A 5,936-nucleotide genomic window follows, 5' to 3' on the forward strand; every position below is an offset into this window, starting at 1 on the left:
AGGGCTGTGGGGAGGGGGAAATGGGTTGCTTCTTAATGGGTGCAGTTTCAAAATTGTAATTGAACAATTTGGGGGGCTGGGTTTCACAATATTTTGAATATGCTTAACACTACTCAACTGCACAGTTAAAAATGGTTAAGATAATCAATTTTATGTGGTTTTGTTTTTTTACCACAGCTAAATATATATTTTTTTAAACACTTTTTTAAAATGTCATAATCCCTTGTTCAGTTCAAAGACCTGAAACTGTTTTCAGACCTGAAATCTGCTGAATGAAAGTGTCCAAGTCTCCAGGAGAAAGGACCCTGCAATGTCACAGAAAGTATACGCTATAATAATCCCTCCAGTCTTTCTCCCAAAGGGACTCACAGCCATTTCACTTGGGGGACTGTAAACTAGGTGGTGGTGTTGGGGGGTGGGGGTGGATATCCAGCAGGACACAGGGTCTGAAATGATACTGATTTTGAGAGACCTAAAATGTCATTATGAGCTCCCCCCACCCCCCAAATCAGTGTTGGGACATGGGCCAGGTCAAAATGGAGCCCTGGCTGATGCCATCTTCAAATGGGCCTACTGGGTCCATGGCTCCACCTGGTGGTCATTGCCCCTGTCCCTGAATGTGTAGCTGAGATTGATATTTATTTGGTAGTTGGAGAGGCCCCCACATTAGGTCATTAGTTTATGTGATAAGAGCTTTCACAGTGGAGAAGGGCAAATGGAAACCTCTGAAATTGTGTGCCTCTCCCCACTCCTCTGCTCCCCAGACAAGATGGTAGAACCATATCCCATTTTAGAGGGAAGATAGAGATCAGTACCACTTTTTAGGATCTCAAGGATGCAAGGATAGTGGTCTCTACCATACCTCTGGTTAATTCATCAGTCTGGGCCCTGCAGAAAACAGATGGATCCTGGAGAATGACTATAGACAGATGCCAGTTCAATGCAAGCCCTGATGGCAGCCACCATGCCAGACATGGTCTCATTGCCAGAGCATATAAATATGACTTCAAGTACCTGATATGTGGCCACTGATTTAGCAAATGCATTCCTCTTTATCCCAATCAGGAAAGAGGATCAGAAACAGCATTCATATGAACTGGAAAACATTCATTTTGGTTTTCCCCCCAGGCCGTGGTTATTCTCCAAATCTATGTCATGATATAGTCAGTAAAGATCTAGACTGTCTGGACATCCCACTGAATATCACGTTGATCCTTTATATCAATGATATTGTGCTGACTGGGGAGAATGAGCAAAAGATGACTAGCACCTTAAAGCCATGGTAAGACAGAAGCACTCAAGAGGGTGGGATATAAATTCCATGAAGGTTCAGGAACTTGCCTTTTCATTAAAGTCATCTGGGGTCCAGCAGCCTACTATGCTAGGACATCCATCTGAAGAAGACAGTTTGCTTCATCTTGCATCTACAAAGATGGAAACACAATCTCTCGTGAACCTCTTTGTTTTCAAGACAATATGTTCCACCCCTAGGAATACTGCTTTACCCAATATACTGGGGGACATACAGAGTTGCAGCTTTTTTTTTTTTTAGAAGAGCTTATGCTTTTATTTATCCTAAACCTGATCCCTGTCTAACTTCAGAAAGTAACTATTCACTCATTGACCCAACTAATGTTTTTTGAGTACCTACTTTGTGCCAGGCACTTTCTAGATGCTTAAAATACATAAGTATACAAGACATAGCTCTGAGCCTTCCTGGAGTTTGTAGTCTAGCAAGTAGAAGTATTTCCATGGCCACCTCCTTGGCCCAAACCACCATGTCTCAGCTGGACAACCACAGGAACCTCTGCTTATCTCCCTGCTTCCACTCTGACTCCCTTTCCTTCAGGTTCCACACAGCAGCCAGAGTGACATTTTAAAAATATAAGTTATATCATGCATGTCATTCCCCAGGGCTGCAGCTTTAAGAGGGGCCTGAGGCAGGAATATTGACCCTGCTCAGCAAACAGAGGTAGACCTGGCTGTGTAGGGCGGGGATACACACAGCGCACAGGTGTCCACTGGGGCACCTCTTGGCACGCTGGCCTAACTGTGACATGAATGCCAAGCCCACACCAGCCTGTGAGGCATAAGGGCATCGGGGCTCAGATCACCTCAAGAATAAGGGTGTGAGGGGACTCGCCTGGTGGTCTGATGCCTACGACTCTGTGCTCCCAATGCAGTGGCCTAGGTTCAATCCCTGGTCAGGGAACTAGATCATACATGCCATAATTAAGAGTTCACATGTGTGTGCTTGTGTATGCTAGTCACTCAGTTGTGTCTGACTCTTTGTGACCCTATGGACTATAGCCCACCAGGCTCCTCTGTCCATGGGAGTCTCCAGGCAATAATACTGGAGTGGGTTGCCATGCCTTCCTCCAGGGGATCTTCCAGACCTAGGGATCAAACCTGCATCTCCTACATCTCCTGCAATGGCAGGCGGTTTCTTTGCCAATAGAGCCACCTGGGAAGCCCAAGAGTTCACATACCACAACTAAAGATCCCACATGCCTCAATGAAGATCAAAGATTCCCCATGCCACAACTAAGAGGCCGGGCACAGCCAAATAAATATTTTTTAAAAAAGAATAAGGGTGTGGGTTATACCATCAGGTAAGCCAGCAGTGGTAACAGTGGACTCATCTCCAGCAGAGAGAGAGAGAGTGGAATTTAGATAACAGAGCAGGCAGACAATAAGTTACCAGTTGTCACCCCAAGACCAACCACAGTAATAGCCAGAGGTTGTCGCACAGACCTCCCTTTTCGCAGTCCCTTAGGACCCGGTGAGCTAACCCAGCTTCTCCTCTTCCCCACTCAGCAGCTGGATTCTTGAAGCAATTCATGTTCTTTCTTACTTAAAAATCATCCAAGTTTCATGTCGATCACAAAATAAAAATCCAGACTTCTTCCCCTTCGTCTGACCAGGCACACCTCCCACCCTGTTTTCCACAAGCAGCCCCACAGATCTGCTTTTTGTATTTCAAATGCACCAGCCCCTTTCCTGCCTCAAGACCTTGCCCTTTCCCATTCCTTCAGCCTAAAAAGCACTCTAGTTCTCTTCCTTAGAATCTTGTTTTCAAATGTCAGCTCTCCTGAGAACCCTTTAGTGGCCACCCCATCTGAAGAAGCACCCCTTCCAGTGGAACTGCCCCCATCATATCCCTCAAGCAGAACCACAGTTAGCACAGTCTCATTACTTGCCTTGTTTACTGTGTTATTATCTCTCTCCCTGAGTAGAACATAACCCCCATAGGGACAGGGTCTTGACTTGTTCACTGTTATCTCCCTAACACTCTGAACACAATGTAAAGGCAAAAATTGTTCATGTAATGAATGACTGAATAAAATGGTACCTAACCCACCCACACCTCTGCCAAATTCACCCCCACCATTTAGTTTCATTGTAATAATACATTTGACGGCTCGTTACAGTTTTTAGGTAGTATATTCTTGTTTGCTGCTGCTGCTGCTGCTAAGTCACTTCAGTCGTGTCCGACTCTGTGTGACCCCATAGACGGAAGCCCACCAGGCTCCCCTTTCTCTGGGATTCTCCAGGTTATAGCTTTTACATACATTGTTCATTTATTTTGATCTTAAGAATTAACCCTGTGAGGAAAGTAGGGCAGAAATGACCCCCAAATGAAGGATAAAAAAAAAAATTGAAGCTGAGGGACTTTCAAAGTGGTCCAGGGGTTAAGGCTCAGCCTTCCAATGCAGGGGGCATGGGTTCAATCCCTGGTTGGGGAACTAAGGTCCCACATGCCATGGGCACAGCCCAAAATTTAAAAACATAATAAAGTTTAAAATTAAATTTTTGAAAAATTTGAAGCTGAGAGAAGCAACCAACCTGGCAAGTGCCAAAATCTAAATCTAAAATCAGGTTTTGGGAAATGCAATGATGTCCGACACCAACTACCAGGGTTAGGCCACCAAACTTCACAGCTTATGGGCGCAGTCCTCCACAAGGCTGCCCTCACTTCAGACACTAGTCTCAAAAGCAGGGGTCCTGCTACTCCATCAAGTTTGAGAGTTTGCTAGAACTACTCAAAGGACTCAGGAAAGCACTGTACACACTATTAAAGTATTATCATTACAAAAGGATACAAATCTGAAGCAGCCAAAGGAAGAGACAGATGGGGTGAAATGTCAGAGAGGCCCAAACATGAAGTTTCCGGTCATCTCCCGTGGAGTCCTGGATGACATTACCTCCTCCCGGATACAATGTGTGCCAGTTCTCAAGAGCGTTGCCAAGCAGAGATGCTTACCCAAGTCTCTGGTGTCCAGAGCTTTTACTGAGGCTCAGTCACACAATGCCCACATCTCTGACCTGTAGTCTACTGTTCCTCTGGAAGCCAGAACTGATATGGATGGCATGTTTCAAAGCCCCCATCATAAATCACATTCTTAGACTGGTCAGTAGCCAAACCCCCCCAGGCAAAGACACTCCTGTCAGGTAGGACATCTGAGGGGCCTAGATTTTACCTCCCAGTAGCTGAGGGCAAAGGCCAGACATCTCTTTGGGTAAAGATAATTCATTATACAGGGGAGTTTTACTCTTCCTTTTATAAATACAATTCTGAGTCTAGTGCTCTAAACATACTGTTTTGTTTAATCTTGAATCTCTGAGTCTGACCTATCCTTCTTCTTTTAGAGTCTGCTTTAGGTCACATGTAGCCCTGGAGAGTGAGAAGGATGAGCAGACCAACAACCAATCATGGCCCCAAGAAAGCAAGAGGACAGAATTAAGCAAAGTCTTTATTATCAAACAAGAAATATGCTGTTTACAAAGGAAATTATTACAAATTCTTTTGTTTACATGATGTTGTTGAAATGTGAAGTGAAGTCGCTCAGTCGTGTCTAACTCTTTACGACCCCATGGACCGTAGCCCACCCGGATCCTCGGTCCATGGGATTTTCCAGGCATGAATACTGGAGTGGGTTGCCATTTCCTTCTCCAGGGGATCTTCCCGACCCAGGGATCAAACCTGGGTCTCCTGCACTATAGGCAGACGCTTTACCATCTGAGCTACCAGGAAAGCCCAGTTGTTGAAATAAGATCTAGCAAATGTATCCATTAGTAAGAAAAAGACTAAAACAATGCTAGGCAGTGACATCAAAGTAACATAATACTGTAATCTAGTTGACATTTTCTGATGATATACTACAAACAGCAGCCTGTAACTTCCTACAGATTAACATGCCAAGCAAATTACTTATTAGAATGTAAAATTGAGATGACTTTCACTGATGTTGGGGAGGGGGAGCAGCCACACACACGGGAATGTGTATGTATGGCTTCTTTATCCCACTCTTCACAAAAGTCAGAAGTGATCATCAATTTTTGAGGAAAAGTTGTCATCACGCTGTCATTTAAAAAAACACTTACTAAAGTTTCCAAACTGACGAGTATATTTTGTCTTTGATCGTAACCATTTGTTTATTTACCTTTCTTCCAACTAGATGGTAAGCAGTTTACAAAGGCACTCAATAAATATTTTTTAATGAATGTGTGCACAAGGTTATCTAGTTTGAATTTTTAAATAAAAGAATTCAGTTCAGTTCACTTCAGTCGCTCAGTCGTGTCCGACTCTTTGTGACCCCATGAATCACAGCACGCCAGGCCTCCCTGTCCATCACCAACTCCCAAAGTTCACTCAAACTCACCTCCATCGAGTCGGTGATGCCATCCAGCCATCTCCTTCTCTGTCGTCCCCTTCTCCTCCTGCCCCCAATCCCTCCCAGCATCAGAGTCTTTTCCAGTGAGTCAACTCTTCGCATGAGGTGGCCAAAGTATTGGAGTTTCAGCTTCAACATCAGTCCTTCCAATGAACACCCAGGACTGATCTCCTTCAGAATGGACTCTCAAGAGTCTTCTCCAACTCCGCAGTTCAAAAGCATCAATTCTTCGGTGCTCAGCTTTCTTCACAGTCCAACTCT

General features: G+C 44.6%; 1 non-coding gene across 1 annotated transcript; it reads right to left on the minus strand.

Annotated features, from left to right (window-relative positions):
- Positions 1 to 4,962: 4,962 nt before the first annotated feature.
- Positions 4,963 to 5,035, minus strand: TRNAY-AUA (transfer RNA tyrosine (anticodon AUA)). Its single transcript has one exon. It is a non-coding gene; the product is annotated as a tRNA-Tyr (tRNA).
- Positions 5,036 to 5,936: the final 901 nt, after the last annotated feature.

The sequence above is a fragment of the Moschus berezovskii genome, chromosome 4 (genome assembly GCF_049115385.1).
Source record: "Moschus berezovskii isolate FMDL1 chromosome 4, NW_MosBer_1.0, whole genome shotgun sequence".
Classification (NCBI taxonomy): Eukaryota; Metazoa; Chordata; class Mammalia; order Artiodactyla; family Moschidae; genus Moschus; species Moschus berezovskii.